The sequence below is a fragment of the Trachemys scripta genome, chromosome 8, assembly GCF_013100865.1.
Source record: "Trachemys scripta elegans isolate TJP31775 chromosome 8, CAS_Tse_1.0, whole genome shotgun sequence".
Classification (NCBI taxonomy): Eukaryota; Metazoa; Chordata; order Testudines; family Emydidae; genus Trachemys; species Trachemys scripta.
Genome location: NC_048305.1, coordinates 72,484,940 through 72,498,577, shown reverse-complemented (window position 1 = coordinate 72,498,577; position 13,638 = coordinate 72,484,940). Strand labels below are relative to the sequence as shown.

The 13,638-nt window shown below is 39.3% G+C and overlaps 1 protein-coding gene across 2 annotated transcripts in view; it reads right to left on the bottom strand.

Annotated features, from left to right (window-relative positions):
- Positions 1 to 13,638, bottom strand: part of DPYD (dihydropyrimidine dehydrogenase) — a 595,247-nt gene that overhangs the window by 561,646 nt on the left and 19,963 nt on the right. Inside the window, exon 2 of one of the 2 annotated variants that reach the window (XM_034779205.1) lies at positions 7,870 to 8,005. The exons of the other annotated variant lie outside the window; for it this stretch is intronic. The gene's annotated coding sequence lies outside the window, so the exon portion shown is untranslated. The remainder of the gene's footprint in view (positions 1 to 7,869; positions 8,006 to 13,638) is intronic. 2 annotated transcript variants of the gene reach the window in all.

Genomic DNA, 13,638 nt, shown 5'->3' with positions numbered 1-13,638 from the left:
ATTGCTTTCTAGATGGGAATATACTTATTATGAATCACGTATATTGATTTAGGTTGCAAAGTTCTAAAATGTTATAAACTGCTCATGTACAAGAGAATGAGTGATATATAATGATGACTGATTTTTTAATTTTTTTTGACAACTATGATAAATGGTTATGCTGATCTATGTAGGGACAGTAACATTACTTCTGAGAATAAATAAGCTGTAAGCTATTCATTAAATGTTTATTGCTACACACATTCTACTTTTAAAAGTACACACAGTGTAAAGTGTTGAACTAATCTTCTGTACAATTTAATGAAAATGTGAGGATAATGAAATAACAATATACATTATGGTGAACAATATGACAGTAATTTGATATAATAACCCAACATTTAAAATTATTTAAATGTAGTCATTCTGGACAGGAATTCCTGGCTCCCAGTCTCCTAGTCAACCATACTCAGAGATGCAGGATTTTCAAGTAAATTGAACAGAAGACTTGATAAACCAGGAATTGCAGGTATCAGAGGGGTAGCCGTGTTAGTCTGGATCTGTAAAAAGCAACAGAGAGTCGTGTGGCACCTTTAAGACTAACAGATGTATTGGAGCATAAGCTTTCGTGGGTTAATGCCCACTTCATCGGATGCATTCACCCACAAAAGCTTATGCTCCAATACATCTGTTAGTCTTAAAGGTGCCACAGGACTCTCAGGAATTGCAGAGCTCCAGTACAGGCTTTTGATCTTAGGTAAGTCACTTAGTCATTCTGTATCTCAATTTCCCCCATCTGTGAAATGGGTATTACACGAAACTGCAACTAACTCCAGTCTCATCAACCAGTCACCATCCAACAAGGTCACAGGGTGCTGTGGCAATTAATTGTCTACTTAAATGTTTATTCAGCACTGTAAAATGTAAGGCTGATGAAGTAATAAGGGTTATCATATATGTTCTAATAGCAATAGGATGGCCAGTGTGAGTATTTGATGGGACTGAGAGGAGAGAGACACTCTTGAGCTCCTTCTTTGCTGGCAGTGTTTGAATGTCCTGGGTGTCTTTTCACCTCTATCTGGACAGCAGTGGAAGACCTCAAGCCATAGGATGGGGGAAATGGAGGCTCGACCCTGCCTCAATTTCATGGACAAAGGCAGGTGCCCCTTTATTGAAATACCAATTCCTCAACCAAAGGAGAGGACATCGCAGCAGATTCTGGCATGGCCAAGTCCTTTGTGTATGGCTAGACTGAGGCTAAGGGTAGCCTACCCCCTTTGTATTGGGCTTTGAAGAATGCCATATACCACACTGGGCCAGTTACTGCTGTCATTTTTGTTGGTTTCAGATTGTGTTTATATTAAGTTGCAGAGACTTTTCGACCATGTCACTGTGTATCTGTAGCACAGTAACTGTTGCATCTAACATCATTGATACACCAATGTTCTTCTATGATCTCTTCTAAAACCCATATGCTTTTCTTTCTCTATGGACCAAATGTCAACCACAGTGTAAACAGGCACAATCCCATCAACTCTACTCAGATTCCAGTTTTAGTTTTTATGACCTCTAGACTTAGAATTAGGCCTGTTTGTTGATCAGTATCTGTTCTGGTTCAGTGTGTCCCATCTTTCTGCCATGGCTGATGCAGTTCTCTCCTAAAAACCTATCTTTCCTTTTGACTATAAGCTTTTGACTGATTCTCTTTATATTTTAAGATGTTTTGATATGCAGCATCTTCTATACATGGCACCACAAATAGTACTGTACTACAGAATATCATTAGCAAGGTAATCTTAGAAAACCCATCCTGACAGTCAAGCTTGGTCTATGAAAACTAGCAGCAGGTATCCCCAATTAAAATTTGAAAAAAAATCAAACAAAACCTAGAGAGGTTTGCTCATTACAGAATGAAAGCCCTTTTAGAATGACAGCAATGTCCAGACATAGTAATCAGCAGGAAAAAGTTAATCCTTTGGTTCCTCTGCCTAGTTCTCTGTGTTACACACACAGTTACAAAAAAACCACAACTCTCACTGAAATCAGTGAGAGTTACACTGGTCTAACAGTAGAAATTGTGCCTTAATATTCAGTAACTCCTCTTACTATAAGTAGATTAAAGACTAAAGATAGATTGAGTACTCGGAGTGTAAAAACTTGCTGTCAAAGACAGTAATGTTTCTATCACATGGTGCAATACTGAAGCAGTATAAGTGGAGCACATAGAAGGATCCATAATGTGAATACATTGTTTTTAGTATCCTCTCTAGTTCAGACCCTATAGACAACTAGAATGTCACTGGACAAATTCATCATAGGCCTAAGAAGGTACAACTCCACTGAAGTCACTGGAGACGCAACGATTTATATAAGCAGTAAACTCGGTTCCATGGGTTATTTTGTTTATTTATAAATACAAACTTAACTAGATTAGTCCCTACAAATATGGTACACTGCATCTTACTCTTATTGCCTGATCGAACATCCTTAGCTAAACTGCTTTAAATGTATCAAATAAGATTTGCTAGTAGGGTAAGGAATGCATGTGAAGAGCAATTTAACCCAGCCCATTCCATTAATCTACCCAATTTCCTTTAAAAAAAGAGTTATAATATCTCTCACAACAAGAAACATAAATGTATTACCAGGTATATATCTTTACCAATTAGCATAATTGGAATAATTTTACTGTTTCCCTAAAACTAGTGAGCATTCTGAACAGTTAATTTCAGAACTGTATGAGTATTGATATACTCTGAGAAACGAGTACCTGAGGTTCCCCCCCAAACTGACATTTTCTACTTCATTTGAACTTGAAGTTAATTTCATAATCAAGTACTAGTCACCCAAATGAAAAAAATAAGAATTCAGATTAGGAATATTTGTTTTGGGGAGATCAGAAGACACACAATACTGGGTACAAATTACCCAAATTTCCCAAAAACCCTGCAGGAAAAGAGCTTTTCAACAGCTTAGCCCTTCCACCATCCTTCCATCCCCCCACAAATAACAAAAGAAGTTACAATGCCTGTAGGAGAGAGAGGAAAGAGAGACCTTCTTCATTAGTCAACGTCAAATTTAAAAAATTGCAAGATTTAAAATAGCATTTTACCATACACATCCGCTAAACCACTGATTTACAGATCTAGAATAAAGCATACATAGAAACCATGAGCCACATACAACCCTCAGTCCCCATGCATGATTCTCATGGATATAAAAATGAAAGTTTCACTATGAGATGAATGAGGAAACTGTCTGATCCCATGAGAAATCATAATCCAGGAAGAAATGTTAGGATTTCAAAAATACAACCTGTGAAACCATGCAAATATCAGTATGCTCTGCTTTGCCAGTGACTGTTTCATAATTCAGGAAATGTGGATAAGTCCATGTAGTGGCTTTGCACATTTCTATACTAAGAAACAGATTTTCTGCCCAGGAAAAAAATATTCCTCTAATGGAATATCTGATGGTTACTTTTTGGAGGATCACTCCTTACTTCGAATATATATTTAGCTAATGAAGGCCAAACATATGAAGAGATGACATCTTTTCAATTTTTTGTTTTTATCTGCAGCTACCTAAATTTGGACTGTGGTGTTTTAAAACCCAAAAAAAGAACAAGGAACCCCATTGTTGATGGGGTAGCTTGTGGTTAAGTACATTATAGCAGTGCTCCAGTGTGTGTACTGCCTGCCTGTTGGTATTAAAAAAGCATTGAGGTATTATATTTTTTCCCTGAAAGCCGTAATGCTTTGGAATTTTCCCACCTGACAGGTCACCTCTCCCACGTATGAGGATGCTGCGGTTGTGATCACTTGATTGAAACCAAATCTTAAATTAAAAAAATTTAAAAAATTGGCCACTTGTGGCCATTAAAAAGCCTATGATATTTTTCACAAGAATAGGTAGTGTTAGCCCTACGATATTCGGGCACAATTCCAGGTATGTAATTGCATTCTGCTTACCTACAGTTTCATTCATATATGGTAATCTTCACTTCCTATGCATTCCTTAAGAGCTGGCACTTTTTATCCGAGAAGTGATGGGTGAGGCCACTCCTTCACCCAGCAAATAATGATTTAGAATACTTGAGAGAAAGACACTATACACATTTCAGTCATTAAGTCCTCTATAGTTTATCACAGTATAGAGCCAATCCCTTGACATGCTAAAAGGTTTATTCTTATGAATAGTGCCACACGTTTAGAAAGTAACTGGATTTCTTCTGCATGGCAATACTACTGTCTTATAACAATACAGAGATTTTTATTCTGAAGGATCCCCAAATACTCTGCAAATACGTCTTAATGTCAGACTTCTGAAATCAAGTCCTGAAAACTCGGAAAATTCCAGAAATTATGAATGTCCCAACAACATTAACCAAAGATGTTGTGTAACATAAGATGTAGATTAAAAGTTAATACATTGGTGTGTTTCTGTGTGTGTGCGTGTATATATATATATTTTTTTTCACAAAGAAAATAAGGTTACATGATACTATAGTACTAGCATATATGCATATGGTAGCAAGACCTGGATCACTTACAGGAGGCATGAGAAAAAGCTAAACACCTTCCACACCCACTGTCTTTGCCATGTTCTAAATATCAAGTGGGAAAGCAAAGTTCCTGATACCAATGTACTTGCAAAATTGCCAAGCCTAATCACTATTTTCAAACAGACGTCTCTGTTGGATTGTCATCTGCATTGACTGGACAATGGCACATTCCAAAGGATCTCCTGTATGGAGAACTTGAGGATGGCCACTGGGCCAATCTAGGCTCAGATTCAAGGAGTTTGCAGGAGGGACTTGAAAACTTTCAACAATTGACATTGGACGCTCAGAAGATGCAGCTAGCAAGGCTATAATGGAGGGCTGCACCGCACCAGTGAGTGAAAGAGAGTCTAACAGAGGTGGTTGAGAGAGAACAAAGCCTGAAAGCAGGCCTGAAGCACTAACAGTGCGTCAGCTTCATCTTCTGGCCCTGTGCTTACATCTGCATTATCTGTGATAAGGACTGTTGCTCAAGAATTGGACTTTTCAGCAACTTGCAATGCTGTTGCATAACACATAGTAACTGAACTGCTTTGCCACTTACAGCATATTTAAGATGGATGGTTACTATTCAAGCATATAGCAATAGAGGATCCTGTGGCACATTTAAGACTAACAGAAGTATTGAGAGCATNACGCTAATCAGGCCATGTTGCACATATGCTTGAATATCAGAGGGGTAGCCATGTTAGTCTGAATCTGTAAAAAGCCACAGAGGGTCCTGTGGCACTTTTAAGACTAACAGAAGTATTGGGAGCATAAGCTTTCGTGGGTAAGAACCTCACTTCTTCAGATGCAAGTAATGGAAATTTCCAGAGGCAGGTATAAATCAGTATGGAGATAACGAGGTTAGTTCAATCAGGGAGGGTGAGTTGAACAGCACCTCACCCTCCCTGATTGAACTAACCTCGTTATCTCCATACTGATTTATACCTGCCTCTGGAAATTTCCATTACTTGCATCTGAAGAAGTGAGGTTCTTACCCATGAAAGCTTATGCTCTCAATACTTCTGTTAGTCTTAAATGTGCCACAGGACCCTCTGTGGCTTTTTACAGATTCAGACTAACATGGCTACCCCTCTGATATTCAAGCATATGTGCAACATGGCCTGATTAGCGTTGTTAGCCTAACCAACTTTTGGAATCTCTTAACTGAGTGCTTGATTTCTCAACCTTAACATTGCATTAATGCTGGGTTTTTTGCATTTAAATTCTCTCAGATTTATAAATGCAAAGTGAAGAGAAGAGAGTTGAAAAACAACAAAATATGATATTTGTCTTGCAGCTATTACACAGACTACTGGCAAAGACAATGGAGTGTGTACTGATAAATTCCTTGAAACAGAGGTATTTAGTAGGACATCACCTAAAAAGGTAGCTGATCCTAGCAAAGGCTTCTTTGACCTGAGCCTATGCAAAATAAGGCCTGTATCAAGCAAACACTTACACATGCTTTATTTTGAATATGCAAGTTCTCCCTTTGAATTCAATGGGACTATTCACATGTTAACATTAAGCACATGCATGTTTGCAGGACAGGAGTCTAAACTGCTTAAACAAATTCAATCCCATTCGACCTCAGAGTGGAGTTCCAAAGTCTGACCCTCCTCTGAGGACACCATGCCCTGCCACCAGACCACATTTTGAATAACTGCTTTCACATGGTATATGTCAGCTTTCACTGTACATTCAAAATCACAGGGAAATTCAATTCGGGTTAATATACCAAATTCAGCCAAGGAATAAGCAACCAAAATTCTCACAGACCAGAGATGATTCTGGCATTATGTATTCATTCTATTTGCCAAAAATTCAATTTAACTTATCTATTAAAAATAGAAGAAATGTTTAAATTTCAGTGCATTCATACTACTACAAATACATTTACAATTTAACTCACATTTCTAAAGAACTGACAACTATACATTTAAAAAACACAGTAATTTTAACATTTAAATATATTTAATCTTCCCTTTATACTATGCACCCTTGTTACCAAAAAACTACTGACAACTGTTCTCTGCTCATGAAAAAGATCATGATGCACAAAAAGAATAAAAGAGGTGGCAGTCTTAACTCCAAATTCCTTGACTGTTGTGAAACATTGTAATCTTAATTTTTAATCAAAGAACCAATTTAAACCCTCAGAAACTATGTTGACAGCATATACTTGTGTAATGGGACTTAAACTTCTTGTCTCCATTCCATCACATTTTTCTATACAAGAATCTCTTGTCATCGAGTTGTATGACTTCTCTGTTGCACAAGGAACTCACAAGAGCTTTGTAACTGCTCGCTAACTCGTAGGTAAAGTTATTTAATTGAATGGTTCACTGCCAATAAAAAATGATTTTCTTGTGTGTGCATTTACATCTTATAATATACTGCTGAAAAATAAAAGTATTTCAAGAGGAAATACAGATCTAAACAGAAACCAAATGCTGTTGTTTTGGCAATTAAATTTTTCAATCAATACCATCAGTGTGCACTGCTTTTCTTTACACTGGGAGTAAGTCCTGGACCCCCACCTCCCCAACAGCCAAACTGCACTAATTAAAGTGCCCAGTCTATAAAAAAGTACAGATGCTTGCTTAACACAAAAGCAAACTTGCCTTGGAGATGAGTCAGTTAACAAAAAGTGAATGATCTATTGACTTTGTTCATGAGAGGAATTAGCATTGACGTTATTGCTGTATTAAGTTTAATCATCAGCAAAATTAGTGGAACTTTGGCCAAGCAAAGCAACATTCTGAAAACTTGTTAAAGGTGATTTCCAGCGTCTAATAAATAAACCTCATCCACAAACCATCCATAGTGACAAAATGCATACTGTGGGTCTTGAACATGAAGTGCTCGAAAAACAGATTGCATAATCATTTGGACTCTGTTCCAAGAACATGTCAAATGTCCATCAGCATAGAATTTCTAACTCTCTGATGTTCCATGAAAAAGTCCCAGACTAAACTGGGGAAAAAACTTTCTTATGTTATGATTGAAGTGCAAACATAAAAATGACAATAGTATCTATTTAATATGATGCAAACCAAACAAATAATTCATTATCAATTATGTCTTGTAGAAGATATACTGCATTCAGCAGACCCTGATCATAAAAGAAATAAGAGTCCACAGGTAGGAGGGGAAAGGAAAACAAATACGGAGAGAGGGATTGGTTAATCATAACACATTATAAGAAGTTAGGGTTTGAACTTTGTAATTATGTATCAAATTATTCTCAACTAGTTGAGTATTAAAAAAAAGAAGAACAGGCCAGCTTTAAAGAGTTACATGTGACAACCAAACTACAGGGGACTGCAGCCAAGTTTTACCTTTACTGTTTCATTGTCTCTTTGTCAGAGTCATGAAGTGGTAATCTCTACATTTTTTTGCTTCAAATTGTGACATCCCAGCATACACTCTGCCTAAGAGGTCATCCACAGATCAGCAGTGGAGCAGACAGTCGGCCTATGTGGGGAATAAAAGGTATTTCCCATTTTCCCCATATTCAGCAATTACAAAATATAAACCTTATATAAACCTTATGAATATAAATGACTGTGTGTGTGAGGGACAGAAGTGATGCAGTTTGGTATATAATGGATTTACTGGCAAAAATGGGGATAGCCATATTACAGGCAAGTCATCCTAAACAAATGCCAATGTGACATTACCCAGGGTACAATCTGGACTGTTGGACTATCTGAGCTTCCTAGCCTGATGAAAGGGTTATTCTTCCCTGTGGATGGGGAGAGATAGCTCAGTGGTTTGAGCACTGGCCTGCTAAACCCAGGGTTATGAGTTCAATCCTTAAGGGGGCCACTTAGGAATCTGGGGCAAAATCAGTACTTGGTCCTGCTAGTGAAGGCAGGGGGCTGGACTCGACTCAATAATCTTTCAAGGTCCCTTCCAGTTCTAGAAGATAGGATATCTCCATTAATTTAAAAAAAAATTCCTAATATTCAGATGGATCTCTACTAATACATTCTGCTTCTTTCTCTTCTGAGTCTTATTTTCTTCTCTTCAACTCTAAGCTTCACCTTTTTCTTCTTGCTCTGCAATTCTAGGCTTAACCTTTTTCTTTGTGACTGAGATTAGACCAGTCCCTTTTCTCCTTTGGATTTTATGATTGGTCTCAACAACCTTTTTCATCTTGGAAGAGGTTGCCTGTCCTTTTTCTTCTCTTTCGAATTATTTTGCTGGTCAGAATTTCTAGAACAAAGTCACCACTTACCAGTTTCAGTGGCAGTTTAAAAGATGTTGTTATAGACTTGTCCACATCGTGTGTAAACTCTGGGACTGTAGAAAGGAAGCACATTCTTCCTGATTTAAGCAATAGCAGTGTTAAAGCTCTCCAGTGAATCTTTGCTGGGAGCCCACCATTTGTGCCTAAATTAAGGCTAGCAGATTACCTTCCTCCCTCCCTCCAAAATACTGAAGATTTAGGTACTTGTACCATAGCCATTAATAAAAAGATTTGTTAAGGCTGAAATTAGACCTTGAGGTTACCTACAGCTATATATGCAAATAACAGTACCTATGATCCTCTGCCAAGATCCTCATATCAGTTAGTGGTAACATATCTTAAGAGTTAATACTTAGGCTCAAAATGGTGAGTTAGGATAGAGCAGCAAACCTGAGATCCATTTCCTCTGTGCTAAATCAAACATTTAATGCCAACTTTTGTACTCTTCCCTCTTCTCACCAAACCAATAGCTGCAGGTGAGTTGCTTTGACACAGATATTGCCTCTAAGAAGGGTTTTCCTTTAACCTTAAACAATAAATGGGACTGCTTCACCCCATCACACAAAGCCATAACACCCTCCTTTTGGCATTTCATTTGATATTACATTAGAAGTGCTGACACTGTCTGTTTTATTATAAATAATACTGCTTAAAATGACAAAAATGCTTCATAAATTCAGCAATTCAAGATTAGCTTATGGATTAAAGCAAAGGCTTGTTTTATTTCCAAGGCAACATTCCATGAGCTCAGTATTTAAAGTCATGCATTTCCCAATTTTACTGTCATTGAAATATCTTTCATTTCAAAAGATATCAGGAAATTATCACTATTCATTTTCGATACAAAGCCTCTTACATTTCAGCTGTCATTTTTAAAAAATCATACTGAAAATGGTGTTTCTAAGCAGAGTTCAGTTGCAGTGTAATAAGTAATAATTTCATCAATTAGCAGCATTCAGCATCCGCTGAGAGTTCTCTCACTATTATTTTATTCACAGAACCCTTTGAGGAAGGAGCATGCTATAAAGATCCATTTATCCTTCAAGGTTTTTCATAAATGCGGCATACATCTTAGAAAACAATTGGTTATTATTCTTTCTCAATTTAAATAACGATAATAACTTTCAGGTGTAAAACCTCTTTTTGTACTTTCCTTTTACTCATATTACAGATCTACACTTTTAATAATCTAGTCTAATGTTTCCACCTACTTTTGCACATGAATTCTGGAGTTTTCCATGGATGCTATGCACGACTGGCTAGGGCATATTTGGCTTCTATTGTTAGAACAGAATAGAATCTGGTTTTGGATAATACCCTTCATAATCAAGGCAATGCCAAGCAGTTTATAATGAGCTAGATGCTAATATAGACACTCGAATTGCAGTGACTATACAGGAAAATGTCTAATATATTCCCCCTTCCTTCCAGAGTCCTCCATGTCTTTATCAGTCCATTTCCCCTCATCCTCAAGGTCATGTTCTGGCTTTCATCCTTTTATTTGGAGACTGGAAAGGCTTCCCCCGCAGAGCACAACATAACCGTTCCTTAAACAGACAAAGGGATTGCTGTTGAGCAACATGGTCCTTAATGCTGCAGTAAGCTGAGCCCTCTATGAATTTTTTTTCTGAATGAATTGTTGCAGAACCTGTCTGTCCTTCCTGGGTACACGGTGGGAACTTTGAGAAGGCATTTGAGGACTAGCAGCAGTCAGGTGGTTAGTAGCTGATGAGTCATACTTGCTTGAGTTCTAGCGTATAACCCTTCTTGGGCTAGCCAATTCCAGTCAGAAGCACCACCACACTTGACTGAGTTTTGTGTATGGACGAGACTCAAAAGGGCAACAGAAATTAAAATTCAGTTCAAGTTTGCAGTATAAAAGCCCCTGATTAACTGCCAGTTAATTCTAGTAACCTAACACCTTTGTAAATGATAATCTAGACCAGTGGTCTCCAAAGTGGGGTGTGTGCACCCCAGGGGGTGTGCAAGAGGATCCTTGGGGGTGCAGCAGGAGGAGGTTTGTTTTTTTCTTCTTCCCCCAAGCAGCTTTTTTTTTTTTGCTTTGACAAAAATGGTAGAGCCTGCGTGGCAGGGGGTGCGTGCTCAACATTTTTTTACTGATAGGGGTGCGCAATCAAAAAAGTTTGGAGACCACTGAGCTAGACACTCCATCAACGTTTTTAGCTGCTCCTAAGCCAAAGAAACCATTGACAGACCAAAAGCTACTGACTGATTTCCCTGCTGTGCGTTATATACAAGTTGATGGAGAAACTGAAAAGGAAAGGAATCCCATTCCTGCGGATCAGGAGTGTGACACTATGGCTGATCTCTCAACACCCTTTTGCTATGACAGCTCATGCATTCTTGGACAAGAGCAATACTGGCCTTTTACTATGCCAGGGAACTGAAAACTCTTTTCTTTCAGAGTAGAAGCATTGGTGGGAAAGAGTCTAACAGAATAAGTAAATTCAGGAGTCTGTTGCTACACCTGCCTCCTTGTCCAGTTGATTGTATATCCTGATCAGGACCTACCATCTACTCTCTGGCTTGTCCAAGTTTCCGCAACTATGTGCCAGCTTGGCGTGGTTTCCTTCCATGCTATGACAGTGGGGCAGTGTTGCAACCAATAACTCATGTGGTGGAAGAGTGCCCAACCTGACATCTGAAACGTCATTTACAATGCCTTTACCTCCCTTGATACACAGGCTATCCTCTAGTTATGGACAGGGCCGTCTCTGGCTTTCTGGCCGCCCCAAGCAAAAAAAAAAAAATCGCAGTGGCCAGATGGGGAGGGAGTGGGGGAAGAGAGAGTAGGGGGGGTGGCCAGGGCTTAAGCGGGGTGCTGCCACGCGGCCCCTCCCACCGTGCCCCCTGCCGGGAGGGCTCCACACTGCTCCGGTCGGCTGGGAGGGAAGGACGCAGACTGCCCTGCCGGGCTTGCTGCAGGGCGCTCCCATCCTCCACGCCGCTGCCCCCTACAGGGCGACTGGAGCGGAACAACAACAACAAAAGTGGCTGTGCCGCCCTAGGCTTGGGCGGAATGCCGCCTCCTACAAGCTGCCGCCCCAAGCACCAGCTTGCTCGGCTGGTGCCTGGAGCCGGCCCTGGTTATGGAACCTGGACAGAAGAGAGCTGAATGTTTGTAGTTTATCCTAGGCTAAACCCTAAGGTAAACCAAATACATCTATGAATTATCTGTAGCCTATCAATTAACTCAAATTATAGTAGGTTTATTTAGACAGGATTAGAACAGGGCTGGAACAGCTAACACATTAGAATACAATTTGCCCTAACAACACATTTTTAACTAATATGTTTTAAAAGACATTAAGTAACAAGTTTTCAAAACACTTTCTACCCTAGTGCAGAGAGGCCCCAAGTTACTTGCTTTGATATTTAACCCCAGCTTGCTTATCTACAATTGTTTATATATCTCCGTGGAGAGAATTTCCTTCGTGATTCACTATTTTAAGTCAACAACAACAACAAAAAGGTTTAAGGCCATGTTTTTAGTTATGACACAAACTGACAAAAAAGAAAAGAATTAAAGGTTAAAATTGCCACTCAGGCCTGAAATTGCCTCTTATGCCAGGTTATAATATACATCTGTCTATTCTGAAGGCAAAAGTGACTATTTTTTGTTTCCACTGCCAATTACTTTGTAGAAAGAGCCAGAGGGTCTTATTTATTTCACCACTACCGCCTATGGATGCTGTATATTTGTGGATATGGGTAGTTTCTTGGTTTTCCCCTACTGAGTCAGAACATCATGTTGTCCTGGATATAAGTATGTGTGGCAAAAATCTCCTCACAGATCTGCACAGCAGATTTCCAGAGATATTTCATAAGTGGAAGTTCTGCATATGTAATGACAGGAGAGTACCAGCAGAGAGCTGTGCCTTGCAGATGGGAAGAGAATTGTGCCCTTGGTTTACAAATGATCTCAACTGAAAATGAAATGACTTTGAATAGCATATCCACACAAAGTCCACCTGCTGAGCTTATGACAAGACATTCATAGCCAAAGGTTTCCTAGTCCTACATGTTTGATTTCTTCACCAAAGCACATACTCCCCTAAACCTCATACAAAGGGCCAAATCCTGCATTTCTTATAGGGAGCAGTGCTGGGTTGGCAACAAAGCCTATAACACTGCAGTGATGTAATAAAAAGGAATAGAAATTGTATGCTAATAAGGGGAGGGAGGTTGCTAGGCAACCAGGGAGGAAGAGAAAGCAGTTTTTGATTTGAACTCTGTGCTGTCAAAGGGTTAGTATAGTCAGAACAAACAGGGCACATTTAATCCAGCTTGTCTGCAGTCATCATTAATTCAGCTCTGACTTCATGAACATTTTAAGCAGAGGTACGTTACAAGCAGAGAAGTGTCAGCTGTGTTTGAGTGCCCCATGTCACAGGGCAAGATGGCACAGGACAGGTGGGTGGAGAATAAAAAATGCTGCCTGTTTGAAGAGCAGCATGTGCCTCTGGCTAGCACATACTGCACACTGCACCATGCATGTAAACTAGTTTGTGGGGGAGGAGGGAGATGGCCATGCACCCTTGGGTCCAGGCAGACCATAGTCCCCTTTCTTTATGCTTTATTGAAGGCTGTGCAGATGGTCTGCCTAGATGCTACCAGGGTGCAGATTTTCACCATTCTTATGGATCTCTACCAGCTGTATAAATATGGTACTTTACGATTTAAGGCCCTGTCTATACATACATCTGTGTTGAGGAATCTGGTTATAAAGTTAAAACACGGTTGTCCCTTAACTAGGTTCCCTGTTGTCAGTGTTGCCAGCCCTTGTGATGTTTTCACAAGTCTCATGATATTCTCAGTTTTTCATAAAGCCCCA